The sequence below is a fragment of the Phocoena phocoena genome, chromosome 11 (assembly GCF_963924675.1).
Source record: "Phocoena phocoena chromosome 11, mPhoPho1.1, whole genome shotgun sequence".
NCBI classification, from domain to species: domain Eukaryota; kingdom Metazoa; phylum Chordata; class Mammalia; order Artiodactyla; family Phocoenidae; genus Phocoena; species Phocoena phocoena.
The window spans coordinates 38,066,966-38,085,189 of NC_089229.1; positions in this window are offsets into that span (position 1 = coordinate 38,066,966).

Sequence of the window (18,224 nt, forward strand, 5' to 3'; positions counted from 1 at the left end):
TTCCTTACCATAAAGAGAATATTCCTTCTTCTTGGTTGGAGGCAGAAAACAACCCAAAGAAACTTTGCAAAACTAAAGGTTATGAAAGTAATTAAAGAGGCTTCTACCCGGAACAACATATTTCTTGGAATCACAGTTCCCAAGAAATCAAGAAATGGTTTGGAAAAACAGGTTTCAGCCATACACTCAGAAAGGAGCAAGAGAAGAATACAAATAAATAAAGGAAAGCAAATAAGTAAACTTGAGGAAGAGAAAGCATTCTTTAATTTTAAGACCGTAGATGATATTCGAGACAGATATGATCTTCAAGGCTACAATAAACAGATATAAAAATAGAAAATGCTTCCAGGTCTCATTTCTTTTAAAGAGAACATATAAAAGAAAGGAATTATTTCCATTATTCACAAAGAGTAACTAGGATCCAATAACATCTAATAGAGGAAGAGAAGTAAGATCTTTTTTTTTTTTTTTTTTTTTTTTTTTTGTGGTACACGGGCCTCTCACTGTCGTGGCCTCTCCCGTTGCGGAGCACAGGCTCCGGATGGGTGCAGCCGCTCCGCGGCATGTGGGATCTTCCCGGACTGGGGCACGAACCCGTGTCCCCTGCATCGGCAGGCGGACTCTCAACCACTGCGCCACCAGGGAAGCCCGAGAAGTAAGATCTTAAAGAGCAGGTTAAAATACTGCACAAGGGCTTCCCTGGTGGCGCAGTGGTTGAGAGTCCGCCTGCCGATGCAGGGGACACGGGTTCGTGCCCCAGTCCGGGAAGATCCCACATGCCGCGGAGCGGCTGCACCCATGAGCCATGGCCGCTGAGCCTGCGCGTCTGGAGCCTGTGCTCCGCAACGGTAGAGGCCACAACAGTGAGAGGCCCACGTACCGCAAAAAAAAAAAAAAAAATGCTGCACAAAGGGCAGGATTCAGGAAATTCCTGACCTTGAATGGCACAGTTAGTTCAAGTAAAGCTGCACAAAGTGAGTATACCTGGAGTCCCCCGCCTTGAATAGCTGTTATCAAACAGTTCTAATGTAGAGGATTTGGACCTACTGAGAAAATAAAACCAGGGACATTGACATAGAGACTCAAGAATCACTTGGTAAACTTTCAAGGTGAGAGAGTTATTGTCAACAGGCCTGCATATACTGCCTCTGCCTTGAAGGGCTATGATCCAGGGAGTTTTAACGTCACGAATCCTAGGGAAGGCACAGACGAGATGAGACCCTAAAGGAAGCTGGGCAGGACAAGAACAGCGTCCATGCCTGATCTGAATATTTGCCTGATAGAAGAACATCTCCTGGGTGAGATTATCTGACTTGGGGAAAATAAAGGGGGACATAATTTGTTTGAATTATGGAAGCTTTTAGCAGCCCCTTAAACTTGATATTTCTGTCTAAAGCAGACGCCAAGGAGACAAAATCTAGAGAAATATGTAAGAAAGATAAGTCTGAGCCAGAAAACAAAGATAGGAAAGGAAAGAACAAGACATTCAAGTTTGGCCAACAGGGTTAGTTCCACCTGTCTCAACTAGGAAAGGGAGCAACTTAAGAATCAGGTTAACTGTAAAAGCTGGACTTAACTCTTCTAAGCAGAGTAGGAGAATATTAAAGGGAAATAAAATATAGCAGCTCAGTAAAAAAAATATGCACAAGGAAGATCTGGAACCTTCAAAAGCTTCAGGAAGACAGTGTCTTGGGGAGCACATAGCAGAGGTATTGGTCTTTATTGGACCCTGGGATACAAGCTTCAGTATTTCGAAAGCAGCATCAGTTCGGGAATCTGCTGAAGAAGATTCTTTAATTGAACCAATGTGGAGATCAGGTGAAAACCTTCCGAAGCATGCTGGTTGTACACGCCTAAAAAATAATACAATGAAAAGCAGTGGGAACAATCACTATGCTTGGGCCCAGGAGAAAGTGGAGGCTTTGTCATTTAGTGCAGAATCACAACATAAGAAGCGCAGATTCTAGTGGGAGATGAAAATAAAGAAGCTTTGAATACGCTGTGTACAAACAAATTAGACCTGGTCACTGAGGATCCCACACTGCAAATTTTTAAACTTTGCAAAGAAAAGGCAGTATTACCACGTGTCTAGGTAAGCATTTGCGAGGCTGATTAGGAAGGAAGAGTACTCCAGAGAGAGGGAACGGTGTCTTGTTCAAGACTAAGAGACATGAGATAAATGTCACAGTTGGAGGATTGCAACTAGGTCAAGTGACGGAATGAGGTAATGGCCAGAAATGAAGTCAGAGGCTAGACCTCATGTTAAAAATATATATATATTCTGATCCACAGTAGGTGCTGAGTATATGTTAGGAGGGAATGTGGAACCAAACAACAAACAAGTTTTTTTACAGTTTTAATAATGGAAATATTTCCTACATTAGGAACTGTCTTGGGAAAAGCAACAGCAAGTAATATTCAGGGTAAGATTGATAAAATTGAGCTGGGGAGGGAAGAGGTGCTACTGGAAGTGGCAAGTAAATACAATATGCTATATCCATTGTCTACTGCAGAGCAATGTGCCCCCAAATGTAGTAGCTGGAAACCACAAAAGTTTATTATTTTCATGATTCTGCCAGTTGGTTGGATGGCTCTTCTGCTGGTCTCACCTGAGCTTCCTCATGGGGCTGTGTTCAGTTGGTGTGTTGCTGGGGGATTGTGCTTGGCTGGGGCAGCTGGAATGGCAGGGTCTTTCTCTCTATGTACTCTTTTATCTCAAGAAGGCTTGGTTGAGCTTCTTTACAGAGTCTCAAGAGTTCCAAGTGTGGGAAGGGGACAGCTGCAAGACTTCATGGGTTCTAGGTTCAAGAACATATACAGTGTCACTTACACGACATTTTATTTGCTAAAGCAAGCCACAAGATCAGCCCACGGTTGATATGCAGCAAAATATTGTGGCCATATTTTTTCAGTCCACCCAATCAACTAAAAAACCTTTGACATTTTGTGGTCAAAATCAGTTGGGAACTGACCTCAAGTATCTGAATTAAAATCCACCAACCAGCCTATGATGTCATCCTCATTCCAGATTACTCCTAGTCTTAGGTCTTGGGGTTCTATAAGTGCTACTCACAGAGGGGCCATATATCATATGGGTTATTCTTCCCCTTCTGCACAATGTTTTGTTTTCCATAGAATTCATTTTTGTTTTCTTTTGTTCTTGTGTGAGTTTTTTGTACATTTATATTAAGTTCATCTCCTCACTCATTCCCACGTTATTACTTCTCTATATATTTAAAAACAGAAGGTATTCTCCAGTTTTCTCTTCCTGAAGATATTTATTCTGGTGAATTCTGTCTTGCTCCAGTCTGATTGGCCAGATGAACAGCTGTCCCCTTGAAATTTCCCATTAACCCATTCTTGTGTTTGCTTTCCCGTTTCATGGATTTTGTTTCGCTTGTTCTTTGAACAAGTAGAACTCCTTTCTACTTGTGAAATGCATCCTTTAGAAACTTTCTGAAAGAAGGTAAATTTTTTTGAAGCTATGCCTATCTACTAAAATTGCCCTTTTTCTACCTTCACACTTAATTGAAAAAAGTTTAGATTGAAAAAACTTTTGTACAGAATTGTGAAGGTATTGTTCTTCTGCCTTCAATCTTTCAGCATTGCTCCTAAGATGTTTATTGCCTTTCAGATCTTGATCGTATGTATAAATCTGAGTTCTCTTGGAAGGTTTCAGAACCTTCTCTTTGTCCTTGATCTTCTGAAACTGCATACTGATGTTATTTGATTTGGCCGAGTATTCACTCATTGTGCACTAATGGTTAATTCAACCTGACGAACCCTGTTCTTTATTTCTGGGGAATATTTCGAAGTTTTTTCATTATTCCTTTCCACCGCTTTCTTTATTCTTTCTTAGAATTCTTATTATTTGGATGTTAAAACACTTGGCCTGGTCCAATAAAATTTCTAATCTTTTCTATTTGCTCTGTTTTTTCTACTTTTTAGGAGGTAGCTTTAACTTTATTGTTCAATCCTTCTCTTGAATATTTCGTATTTTATATTTCCATGACCTCTTTTGCTCTCCAAATATTCCTTTTGTAGGGTTATTTCTTATTTCACGATACAATAATTTCTAAGCATCACAAGGTGTAGCCTTTTGTCTGTTCTACTTACTACTGAAGCCCTAGTGCCTGGCACATAGTAGGCCCTTAAATATTTGTTTAATGATTGCCCATGGAGATATTTTTATAGATTCTTGGAGGGTTTTTTTTCTCTCTGCACAGTGTCTGTTTCCTCCAAAATTTTAGTTTCTATTTCTTATGTTTTCTTTCATTGTGCATCTGCTTATTCTTGGTTGTCTACTCATGTTGAAAAGCTCGGCTCTGAAAAGCTGATCAGAAGCTCTATATACACAGGAAAAACTTGTTTATGGTGGATTTCCTTATAGGATTAGTCAAATCGAATTTAAAATATTCAGCCCCAGTTTTTAGCACACAATTTACTTAGATTTAACCACAGAATGTTCTAAATCATGTGAGATATATTTAAATTTCTAGTTTTAACATGTTCTATCATTTTTCTCATCTTCCTGAATTCCTCTTAATCCTTACGGTAGTAGTCTATACAGAGTAGGGTCACATCAAATCCTTTAACTCTTAATTTTACCATCCAAATATATTCATATAAATATCCAAAGATCTATATACAAGGATATACATTGCAGTGTTGTTTGTAAACAACCCAAATGCTCATCAGTTTGGAGAGTGTAAAGTAAATAATGGTATAGTCATATAATGGAATACTCTACTGATTTTAAAGAGCATGAGGGAGACCTACAGTGCTGATATGGAAAGATGACTGAATTTTGTTTTAAGCAAGGTAGAAAACATAAAAATAAATACGTGGTATTCCACTTGCATAAAAAATGAGTAGGCACAGAATTTATTATCCCATTCCAGAAGTAAAGCCTGGGTTGTTGTAGGGGCTGAAGGAACCTCCTTTGGTAACTTATTCTAGGGATTAATAAAAATATATAAAAATAAAACCATCTCTATGGTTTTATTTATATAAGACAAATTTTAAGTTATTTCTTTATATACTGTAGGTATATAAAGGTACTGTAGGTATATAAAGGTATAAAGGGTACTGTATTTCAGGTACCCTTTTATGTACATGTATACTTCAGGTACTTTACATGTATTAACTTTAATTCTCACAACTACATATAGACACCATTATTATCCCCACTTTTAGATGAGGATGCTGAGGCACAGAGAAATTAGATAATTTGCATAAATTTATTATCTAAGGTTTGAATCTACAAAATTCATGTCCAGGTCCTATTCTTTGACCACTATATTATCCTATTTATTTAACCATTGAAAGTTGAGGTTAAAACATTTCTAGCTGATAGATGGTTAGAAGGGCCAACCTTTAAAATCACAGTTGATTATTCCAAAGAAAATGAGTTTTTAAACCTTTTAATCAAAATGCTCTTTACTCTAATATGCACCATTACTCACATCTTCCTCTTTATTGGCTTATAATTCCTACTGGTATTTCATTTTTATATCTGCCTCCTTATAAAGACATAAATTCCAGACTTGCGTTTCTCTCACCTGGTGCTGAAAGCAGCCAAGAAATATTTGTAAACTTGAAATCTAAAAGGTAGATTTTCACCACAAGAAAAAAGAAAATGGTAACTGTGTGAGGTGATGGATTGACAGATACGTTAATTATCTTGATTTTGGTGATCATTTCACAATATATACATATATTAAAACATCAAGCAGTATACCTTAAATATAAACAATTTTTATTGTCAATTTTACCTCAATAAACCTGAAAAAAACCTACATTTGTACTTACATACGTTTCCTGGATGTCTTCTTTTCTAGTAGCTAGAGATACAGTCAGCAAACTGGCAGATTTATCATAGCATGAGCTCAGGCTAAACTCAGGAAATATATTCTTCCCCATATCCTCCCCTTGCCCTCTAAATTATGCCAAATAGTTCCTTCTTAAAGCTTATAAAGTGCATTGTAATTAAATCATATTTATGTATTATGACTGGCATGCCAAAGTTATTTCATTCCTACAACGTTAAAGAAAATATAGAAGATTGGAATAATATATCCTTAAACTAGCCCAGTTCCCATTCTCATATTTTTAAAAATTATTTTATTGGGGGGGGTGGTTGATTGTATTTTTATTTATTTTCCCTAGGAGCCCCTGGGAACCTTCCTATCTATGGCTCACTTTACCCTTCTGATAGACCCTAACTGGCCCTTTCCATAGCATTGTCTCCTACTGAGAGAAAACTATTCCAAAGGGTAGTGCACACTATCACCGTTGCTCTGCCCAGTCCCCTCACATCCCTTTGATTTCATCTCTGTGCTCATCTCCAGGTTCTGTGTGCCTTGTTTCCACACAAAGTGCTGACCCTGTCTAGAGCTACTTTCCCTGTAAGTGCAGAGAGCAGGACGTTCCTAGGAGGTCACCAGCAGGGCCCTTAGGCCATGACTGACTTGATACTTAAATATGAAAGCCCAGATCCTTTGCCTACAGAGAGGACAAATTCTAAGACAAAATTTACATTCCAGAGATCCCAGTGACAACAGGCTGTTACTGGAGCTTTGTCTGAAATCATATCCTTTCTTGGCTTCTTCCTCTTCCCTGTTCTGATTCTCTCACTCTCTTACCAGATTTTTCTGGGAACATTTCTTTAATAAACTACTTGCACACAGATCCCCATTTTGAGATCTACTTCTGGAGATGCCAACTTCCTAACCTAAGATGTAAAAGAATAGATCTTCATCAGGTTTTTATAGTGTAAGAGTCTCCCCAAGCTCAGCCCTCACCCAGGTGTCTATGTTCTTGTATGGGCTAGATCTGTTTACTTTAGTAGGTTTCTTCTCCCTATCAACCTAATTCACACTACTGTGGTATATGTGTGTGTTTGTTTCTTTCTCCTGAAATTTATCTCTACGATTCAGGGTTCTTCTGGCTACTGAATGTGTCCTGTACCCCACAGCCTCCTGAAAACTATGTTCCTTGCTATCAGTTCTTTCTCAAGAGTTCAGGTTGATTCCCAAATATGTATTTTGAGATCTTAAATAATTTTATACATACATACACATATACGTGCATATACATTAAGATATCTATTTGGTAGGACAAAGTCTTAAAGTTTTACTCTTTCAGCCTTACTGCTCCTAGGTTATTGTTTCTGATTATGTGGCTTGCTGCATCAGAATGACCTGAGTTGGGATGATTTTTGCTGTTACTCTCATGAAAATTATTTTTACATATCATGATTCATTATACACATAGATACCTACACATTCCTACACACATGTTGTACACACACACACGTGTAACTGAAATAGCATTTTAAAGAAATGATACTCTTACGACATATAATATCTGATATTTTGCACTGTACTTCATATTTTTATTCCACTTAAAATACATTAAGTTTAAAACATATCCCTGGGCTTCCCTGGTGGCGCAGTGGTTGAGAGTCCACCTGCCGATGCAGGGGACACGGGTTCGTGCCCCGGTCCGGGAAGGTCCCACATGCCGCAGAGCGGCTGGGCCCGTGGGCCATGGCCGCTGAGCCTGCGCCTCCGGAGCCTGTGCTCCGCAACGGGAGAGGCCACAACAGTGAGAGGCCCGCGTACCGCAAAAAACAAAACAAAACAAACATATCCCTTTTTTTCAAACTTGTGCTTCGATTTATTTTGCCCATATGATCTTAATACATTATAATTTTTATGACTCAAGGTCTTTTACTGATCTCACTGTTATAATTTCCTGCAACAAAGGTAGATATAAAATTTAAATTTAAAAAATGAAACTTCCTCTGACTATAAAATCCTAAGTGTTAAAATATTTCTTTGGGATTAAGTTGTGATTTTACAATTAGTAGTAATACATAATTGATCAAAATAACTAATGTTTAGTTTTGATAATTCTTAAACATAAAAAGCAAAATTATATTGGAAATATTCCTTAATGAAATGCTACTAATCGAATGACTGTTACTAATCGCTAAAGTAAAACAGGGTTCAGATCCATTTTTTCATAAAAATAAGCACTAAGAAATCTTATTCACATAAGTAAGTATGAACGGAAGAAGATAGCTGACTAATAACTAATGTCATTTAGTTCATTGAATTGTTTCTGAGTTATATGTCAAAATCACATAGGGCTCTACAATAAAACACTATTTTTAATGACCTATTAGTAAATACCTTGATTAGGTCCTCCATTAAATAAGTAAAAGGGGATGATTAGAAACTACTTGTCATCAAAAGGCTATATTAGTCATTATAGCCATTCACCTTCCTAATACATACACCAATATTTAAATTTGTTCCATTGTTTGGCATCCTGGTGATTTTTGCACCTGGAGTCAATGTACCCTAGTAAGGTTCAGGATGGGTGAGAGGATTATCTTTTTTATTTTTATTTTTTTCTCTCTCGGTACGCGGGCCTCTCACTGCCATGGCCTCTCGCGTCGCGGAGCACAGGCTCCGGACGCGCAGGCTCAGCGGCCATGGCTCACGGACCCAGCCGCTCCGTGGCATGTGGGATCCTCCCGGACCGGGGCACGAACCCGCGTACCCTGCATCAGCAGGCGGACTTTCAACCACTGCGCCACCAGGGAAGCCCGAGAGGATTATCTTTGACTCATAAAATGGAAGAAAGATTGTTTGAGAGGGGAGATGGAGAAGAACACATAAGAAACTTGCTGAGATGTGTTCTCATGCACACCAATTTTAAGCAAGTGTGCATATGGGAATTGAGCACCTGAAACCCTATTCCTTTGAAATATCTTGGAAAGTCTTTGTATACTTTGAGATATATAAGTAACTCAGTCAGAAGACTTCTGCCCTAGGGTTTATATATTTATGAATGAAATTGTTTTGTCACGGCCATGTACATGATTAAAATTATTGGTTAAGGGACAAGTGATTATCAAATATTTGTTCTAATTTACACTCCCGCCAGCAGCATTTAAGAGCTCCCATTATTCCACATCCTTCCCAACACCTGGGATTGTCGGCTTTTTTAACATTTGCCAATCTGCTATGCATAAAATGAGAGCCAATTATAGTTTCATTTTGTATTTCCTTGATTACAAATTAAGTTGAGCAACTTTCTATATGTTTATCGGGCATTCAGGTTTCCAGTTTCCTTTCTTATGATTTTCTGGGTTACATATTTTGCCCAGTTTTTAACTTTTTCATTATTTATTTAAATATTTTAATATACATATATACACCTATATATTATATATGTATATTAGATACAATCCTTTGTTGGTTGATGTGTTGTAAAACCTTCTTATTTGTGGCTTATATTTTCACTTTTTTATTACGTTTTTTGATGAATAATACTTAAAATATTAATGTAGAAGAATTTATCATTTTTTTCTTTTTGTGTTTTGTGCTGTGTCTTATGTTAGAAATCCACCTGAACATCATAAAGATATTCTTCTATAAGTTTTGCTTTTCACATTTACATTCCACCTAAAAGTCTCCCTCCCTCCCTCCCTCTCTCCCTCCCTCCCTCCCTCCCTCCCTCCCTCCCTCCCTTCCTCCCTTCCTCCTTTCCTTCCTTCCTTCCTTCCTTCCTTCCTTCCTCCCTCCCTCCCTCCCTCCCTCCCTCCTTTCCTCCCTCCTTCCCTTCCTCTCTCTCTTTCTTTTTTTCTTAGGATAGTAAAATGTCCAGACACAATTTGTTGAAGAGCCATAATTTCACCACTGAATTTCAAATACCACCACTATAATTCATAAAGTGTCCACATACGGGTGGGTCTATTTATTTGGGGGCTCTTTATCCTCTTCCTCTGCCCCACTGCTCTATTTGTCCCTGAATCAGTATCAAACTGCCTAATTACTATAACTTTTATAGTAAATATTAATATTAGGTGGAGCAAGTACCCCACCTTTGGCTTCTTCAGTTGTATCCTGGTCATTCAACATAAATGTTAGAGTTATCTCATCATATTCCCCAATGAAAGTATACTGGATTTAAAGATTAAATTTGATGAAAATTGACATGAGTAAAATATCCCATTCCCCTATTTATGGATATAGTATACCTTTCTTTTTATTCAGATATTTCTGAATATTTTTCAATAAAGTTTTAAAATTTCTCCCAAGAAATAAGAAATTTTCAGATATTGATCTTACAGTTAGCCATCTGCCTGAACTCTTATTGGCTCTAGTAATTTGTATAATATTTAAGTTTTATACACAGGCCTCATATCTATGCAAATAAAGGACAGGTGGATGACTTCCAAAGTTTTTCCATGTTAGAGCTGAAACCAGAAGTCTGACTCTTTTTCTTAGTGTCCTGTGCTGCTCACTCCCCTGCCACCCACTTTATAAGGCATTATGGAACACAAGCTTTGTTAATAAATAACCCCATCTTCACTCCCCCATCAAATCAAGATCAACTGACACTGTTAATTGCCACAAAACTAAGCATACAACAGCAACCGCATGTATTATATTTGGACCGTTGGCTTCCATATAACGCTTTACTCATTTTCTCAGACTTGTCAGACTGCACTTTCCCAGCCTCCTTCACCAATTTGTCTTCCTTTCCCTGATTCATTTAAATATTGGCAGTCTTAAGGATCCTTCTTAATCATCTTCTCTTCATTCTACACTCCTTCCAATATGTTCATCGCTTCAAGGAATATTTAGCTAATTTAAAATCTGAAAGTTTTACTTCCATCCCAGTCCTTTTTTTAAACTTCAAACATGTATATCCAATTGCCTCTCATCATTTACATTTGAATTTTTAAGAAACAGCTCAGTAAATATTTTTGATTGATAGAGTGATGAAAGGGTCTTGTGCGCTTCCTTTTCCTACAATGTCATTAATCGGTGAGCTCAGTAACTAGTGCTTAAAGATCAGTGTCAGAGTCAGATTGAAGCTTAAAGGCAAAAAATGTCTGTTTCTTTCCTCCACATGTGATTGTAAGCCTCTTGAAATTAGGTACCACAATTTGTTTATTTTGGAAGGGCTCATAAAATTTTTTTTTAACACTTGAATAGTGTTAACCTCTTAGAAAAAAGTGACCAGAATAGCTAATTCTTCCTTTGAACTTATTTTACTGTGTTTATTGATGATGTGCTCAGCTCAAGTAGCACTGACATAGCATTTATGTTGACCTTAAAATTAAGAATTGATGAGATGGGATGGAGATGATAAAGAGGAAGAGGTCAGAACTGGGAAAGGTGGAAGGAAAAAAAAAGGATAAAATGCAGATTCTTTAGCAGAGATATAATTAGGTTTACTCTGCCTTCTTTTGAATGTGAATAATCTAACTATAGGAAAAAAGAATGATTCTGTCGTACATCTTGGGCTTGAATGCTAGCCTAACATTTGAGTAAAGTTCTTAATCTAACCTCACATGGTTTCATAACCTGTAAAATAATGCATGTAGAGGAATGATTGCAGTGACTGTCCTTAGGTAAATTCTCAGTAAATACCTGTTATTAAAACAAGGCAGTGAACTAAAGTCCTTTAGGAGGTAAGGCATAAATAGATGTCAGGAGTTGAGGAACTCCAGTTGGCCACTCATTACTTAAACTGATTGAACACCAATTTAGAATTATTCAATCAGACTTTTGCTTTCAGATGAATGACTTTTTTTCTTCACTTTACTTACATTTACCCCTCTTCAGGCACCCCACCTCGCCTCCCAGTACTTCCATGTATTCACTGACCTCTCTCTAAATCACTTTTTTTTCCTCAGGTGAAGGGTTTTTAACATTTTCCAACCGAGTTCTTAAAGGAACAGAACACTTCTTTAGTGCTTACCTGGGTTACAAAATCAGAAGATTAAAGAAATAACAGTTTTCTTCGACAGCACCAAAGGTTTTTCACCAGATTGATGCATCCTGAGCTTTAGATTTTGTGCACACTCCACTGAATTAACCTGAACAGTCTGAAAAGAAAGAACATCTTCTAAAAACAAACAAGAAAACTACCTTTAAAATCCTGTCTACTCTGCATAGCAATTGTGAAATCCGTTTAATATTCCAAATGATGTACTATTCAACAAAATCTGCCCAAAATGTAAACTTTCATGTTACTCTGGTATCTCCAAGAACATTTTTTCCCTAGTAAACACTGCAAAATGTACAATGAGGGCCCCGAGTAACTAATACCTGAAATTGGCTTTATATATTATTTGTTGCCTGATTTTCATCATGGTAGGGTTGCTTCTCACCCTACAAAAACCTAAGCTCCTCACGGGCAGCCCTGTATTGCCTGATTCTTTTATGCCTCCACATAAGTTCTCTGCACACTGATGACTCAATAAAGACCTGACAACTGGTTATATTTTAAGTCCATATATTCCAAACAAAGGCATAAAGAGGGTGAATTCTGATTGAACTAGCGGAGCCTTCTAAAGAAGGAACATTTGGGAAATATATTTGTTAAGAGGCACTGAAAGTTACCTCCTTCTAAAAGGGCAAAAGAAAAACCCTGAAGCCAGTTGCATATCAGAAATGGCATCCATTAATTTCTTTGCCAAGCAGCATAATGCAGAGAGGCCTTTGAAAACAGTTGCCCTTAAGAATCGAGTCATGGTTTAATGTGTTTGGTTTGGAGCACCTTGCTTTTAGAAGCCAGCACCTGCAGCAGACTGACTGAGTCACTGCTTCTGGTAGCAGATTGGGTAATGATGCTGATGACATTTATGGTCCAACATTTCAAGAATTAATTTACAATGGAAATAGTTCTTAGTGCAATGAATACATCACTGCAGTGAAAGATTGACTCCCAGTTTACCAGCTATAAACTATGCAGCTCAGCTTAAGTCCTTTAGAAGGCAAGCATTACAGACATTACTCACAGCTATTTGGGGTTCATAATTCACTGAGAGAATATTTGAAATATGAAGGTATATGCCACTATAGTAAAAATCAAGAGTAAAAACCTAGAAAGGGATTTGGAGGGGGAGAAGAACAATAAAGAAATGTGTTCCAGGTGCCTCTGTGTCTCTTCCCTCCTCTGGTCAGATTTCCTATGGAAGCCATGCAATTTCATTCCTGATACTCCCCTATATTTTACATCAGGAAGTTCCCATGAAAACATTTCTTCTTTCAGCTTCTCTTCTTTATCACCAACTTATAGCCAGCCCATCATTTTTATTAGAAAATTTTCTGTAAATCTGTTAGGAAAAGTAACATAAATTATGCATCTTCATATTATTTTGTGGATTATTAAAGAATTACAAGTGCCTCATTTCCAGTCTTCAGAAAATCTAGTATTTTCCTAGGACTTCTGGCCTATTCTCCAGATGACTCTGACCACCTGTTTTTTTCAGGGAGAGATGGCTCTGTCTACTGAAAGTAAAAAATATGAGGGATGTACTGGTAGTAAACATACATCTAAATGTTGATTAAACTATTGGCTATAGGAATGAGACTTGTCTTATAATTATAAAAAGTAATACAAATTATGCAAAGGGATTAACATAAGCTATTATACTGCAGTAAGCTACAACAAATAATTGCATTTAAAGGCTAATTATTGAGAAGCAGAGATACTGGAATTGTAATTATTAGCACCTATTCTTGGCCCTGAAATAGACTTGGGATGAGCTCTTAGATTGAAATCATTATTTTTCTGTGTCTTTAAATTAGCATGGTCTTTCTCAAAGCAAATGTCCTTGTGGGGAGGAATAATTTTTTAGGGGGTGGTCTGAATGGTCACAGGGGCAGTAGGGAAAGACATATACTCCAATTAGCATTTGCAAAGCCTTTTGTCAGAGTTCTGTATGAGCTTAATGGGTTTTTAGTTAGTCTGGTAGTACCCCTCATATACACCTTCATTCTCTCCTAACCCATCCCAACCCTTTCTTCTTTTGGTCATACCTAATGAGAGTAGATGTATCCGTGTGCAAACAGCACATGAAACATTAGGGCTGCTTTCAAAAGTCAACTAACTCTCTAAAGAGGAAATTACAGGTTGGATAATGTTGATATAAGAAGAGTTTGTATAAGTTGTGCACTGTTTTGTTTTCTTTATCAAAGTGTCCATTTAGAAAACTTGGGAAAAACTCAAAAGGAAAAAATAATGAAGCAATTAAATGTATAGTTCCCTCATCCAAACACACTGTCATTCTTTGTGCGTTAATACATAGGAATATGTAGTACAAGTACTGCGTGGAGGAGTTTGCAAAATTCTATAAAATGTCATTACTTTTGACTGAACATTTACTGGGAGCTAATACATAAAATAATTGAAAAAATACCACCCGTAAAAATAGAAGTCTTTTATATGGCTTACCAGCAAGTGATATGGCTCAGTGAGTAAAGCTAGGATGGGCATACCGGAGATACTCAACCCTTTGTCAATGTTCCCAAGTGCCACAGTAAATATAACACATGAAACTTAATAGCCATGATTTTAGGAATTAACCTCCGGAGAGGATTATACTAATAATTAGAATCCTATGTATTTTAGTTTCAGTGAGCTTGAAGTCTTGCCGCTCTACTTTTGTTATACATTGATTTTAAAAGGGATGATTTTGCCTACCATACTCGAGTAAGGATTAAAAATGATATTCTCACATATGGTGAAATAGCCATATTAACCTAGATAGATTGAAGAGCATATCGTTGTAGTATGACTGTAGATCACTTAACACCAATCACTGGTATATGATTTCAGTATAGAACTCAGATATTTTTCTCTAAGGATTGTTAAGAACTAGTTTTTGTAGCACTTTTGTATTTTGTATTATATGTTCATATTTCAGAATTTAATTTATATTGTGAAAACATTTTAAAGTTATATCTTTATTTATTCATTCAAAGAATGAAGGCCAAAGTTTAGAAAAGAGATGGAATGGAGAAGATATAGTCTCTGGAGTTGAAGATAAGATTTTATTAGAACTTGTACATTAACCAAAATAAAAGGAACAATGATTTTAAGTAATTTATTTAAATAACTTTAATATTACAGCATTATATAACTTCCTGTTTAAACAGTAATATCTGTGTGAACATTCTAGAGTTTGTCAAACTGAGCTGGAAACAATTCATCTTGGAATTTTGATTAAGTATTTATTGCTAGGCAGAAAAAAAAGGAAAAATAATTAGTATGCTTATCTTTTCTCTAGTTCCACCTAAATATAACTTCTAGCTATGGTATTTAATCTATCACTACTACTGTAATGTCTTAAGTTAAACCAAACAACCTCTTGGGTCAATAACTTGTCAGATCCCTAGGTTAAGAATAATTTAGTGTATTAGGAAATAATTCTCAAAATCCCCTCCCTGACATTTTGTATGAATTTTGCTGACCATTAATAGGCAAAATAATTTGTTCCATGTATGATGTGTGTTCTATGTACTAAAAATTGATTTCAGAGCTTGATACACATATATATAACTAACCCTAAAAATATCTTGTGGAAATGGGTATTAAGAATTCTGTTATGACTGAGGAAAATAAAGCACAGAGAGGGAAAGTAGTTTGATCAATTTATAAGCTGGGAACTTGTGACTTGACCAAGGTCACTCTTACTTCACAGGTCATTCCCTTAAGTACTATATACATAGCTTTCTACATTCTTTATGTTGGATCAGAAAACCACAAACGTCTCCATGTGATAGTACTAAAGAACTCTTGAGCTGTTGAATCACATCTTGAATTCAGTTGGTTATACTAACACGACTTTCGTGGTCATTAAGTATACTAGAGACTTTATACCAGTACAGAACATTTAACCTTTCTGCCGGGCCAGAAGTCTAATTTGAGCAGTTTTACTTTGATGCTCTATTTTTGATTGGTTAAGCCATTCATCCTGTTTGACATTGTTGTGTGGTGTTGCTATGCTTACTTTAACCAGCTGTCACATTCCAGCCCAGAGGTGGGTGAAATGATTTGTGTTTATATGTAATTCTGAAAGGCTTTTAGATGCTTTGAGTTGGCAGTATGTCAATATAAAAGACATTTATCCATCCAGCATAGCAAGCCTGAGAGACTTTCAAAATTCTTCATGTAACTTTATAAAAATTTCTTTCTGCCACTCAAATGTTGGCAGACTGTTCTTATGCAATTATTTCTAGCTCTATTATTAAGCCTGTGACTGTAAAGAGCTGTCTTTGTAGCAGATACTCATTTCTTCATGTTGAATTGGTTCTAAATTTGTATGAGACTATTCATATCATATATCCTGTCTTTCTGAAAGAGATTATAACACTTAAAGCGGGATAGTTGTCCTGAGCTACAATTAGATATGGGAAGAAGTTTGAATTCCTCCAGTAGAGTTTCTGCACAAGTATACAGATTGATATAAGAATATAGACATTTAATGAGCATTTAAACGCCTGAAGCAAGTCCAGGTGCTAGGGATACATAGAACAGTTCTGCATTGAGGGTACTAATAATGCAGCAGCAAAACAAAAAAAAACAAAAAAGACAAACCCACATACTTTTAGTATTCTTTAGCCACAAACTCATAATCCTTCCAAAAAGTTTTGACAGCTTAAATCAGTGGAGTTGTGGGTTTAGTTATTCAGGAAATCATCTCAATTTTTTGTCACTTTCCTGTGTAGAAAGCTTATCTTCCAAAAGAGTATTATCCCTATTCACAAAATGTAAAGCCACCCAAGTGATTCAAAAAGTAACTTTAAAAATCAGTAATTTCTTCAAGAAAGAAAAAAAGGCCAACCCCATATCAATCAATGTCTTTATCATCATTCACACAAAACACCCAGTTAACCAGTTGCTTTACTCAAACTTTCACTTACAGCAGGTCAACTTAGCATTTGGACATAGAATGAATATGATTAAAAGGCATTATCTTCAATGATAAATTAATATCCTTATTTTCAAGTTATGTTTACTTGGAGACAGTTTTTCAAAGAACAAAGGTATGTTTCTATTACCATCATTACTTAATTACAGCAGTATGATTTTATCAAAATTGGGATTTAAAAAATACATTATTATATGTAATATAGTTACTTAGGAGGATAATTTACTTTTAGTGAACTAAACATGATATTACGGTGCTTCGTTTTTATATCTCATTTTAACTGTGCGCAGAAGGAAAGTGTTAACATTTAATTGTCTGCGAAATATTTTCAAGGAGTTAGCTTTGATGTGAAAAAATAATAGTTACTTAGGGAACTGTAATGCTATAAGCTTGAGACACCCAACCCAATGAAAATTCTTTGAATGAAAAAGAGGGCAACCACAACAAATAGTATTTAAAATGCGTCTCTGATCATATGAAGCTTTCACTTTCTTCATTATTTATTTCCATGTTCACCTGTCTAGTACACCACCATTACTCTTTTAGTGATTCATCAGCATTGGCAACCTAACCATTCCCTAAGAAAAAGCAAGGAAGGGCAATCGGTACATGCTCAAGCTGAGTTAACTCAATGCTGTTTATCTGGATGTAAAGTAAGAAAGGCAGTCAATCAGTTAAAAGTTTTAAATGTTTGATGGTGTCGTATCATGTAACCTTACCATCTGGATGACTGGATTTTCGTCTTTATATCCAGATGTCTGGCATCATGCAGACACCACCTCAGTGGTTCAATCAGTCAACAACTTTCATTGAGAGCCCCCTTTGCCTGGACGACTCAGCAAGGGCTAAAGGAAATGTCACCTCATGCATGGGCTATTACAGTATCCTCTTAATTAGCTCTCTTTACTCGCTCTCCATTCCAAACAACCAGGATACCAAAACACCATTTTCAAGATCTAAGTTAAATACTTGCTCAGGAGCCTCGCCTTGCCTCAGGTTTTCACTGAACTCTAGTTGCTTCATAGGTCTGTAACAGAAGAGTTTACAGAAACTCTGCTTTTAAATTAATCATGTTATTTACCCCTCTGTGTGTAAGCCCTTCTTCAGCTGTAGCCTGGAGTGGGTAATACTCAACTCCGTGAGCTGCTTTTATGCTTAGCTATATATTATGCATATCAGACTTCAAAAACTGTTCCAGGATCATAGTAGTCACTCCGTGAATGGAGGTAATTATTTTTATTGACTCATGATCAACATCAATAAGGCATGTAAAACTCAGTTTCTGGTATAAAAGAAAGTGATGAATAAATGTCCCTTCTTAAACTTCATTTAGAGTCAACATTTACTTTACCCTAAAATCTCATTGATTATAAGATGTCCAATTTGCAACTTTTTTGAGGAGAAAAGGCATCCTATTCCATTAATATAGGCAAAGACTATAAAACTCAGACTGATTTCATAAATTACGGTGTGGAAA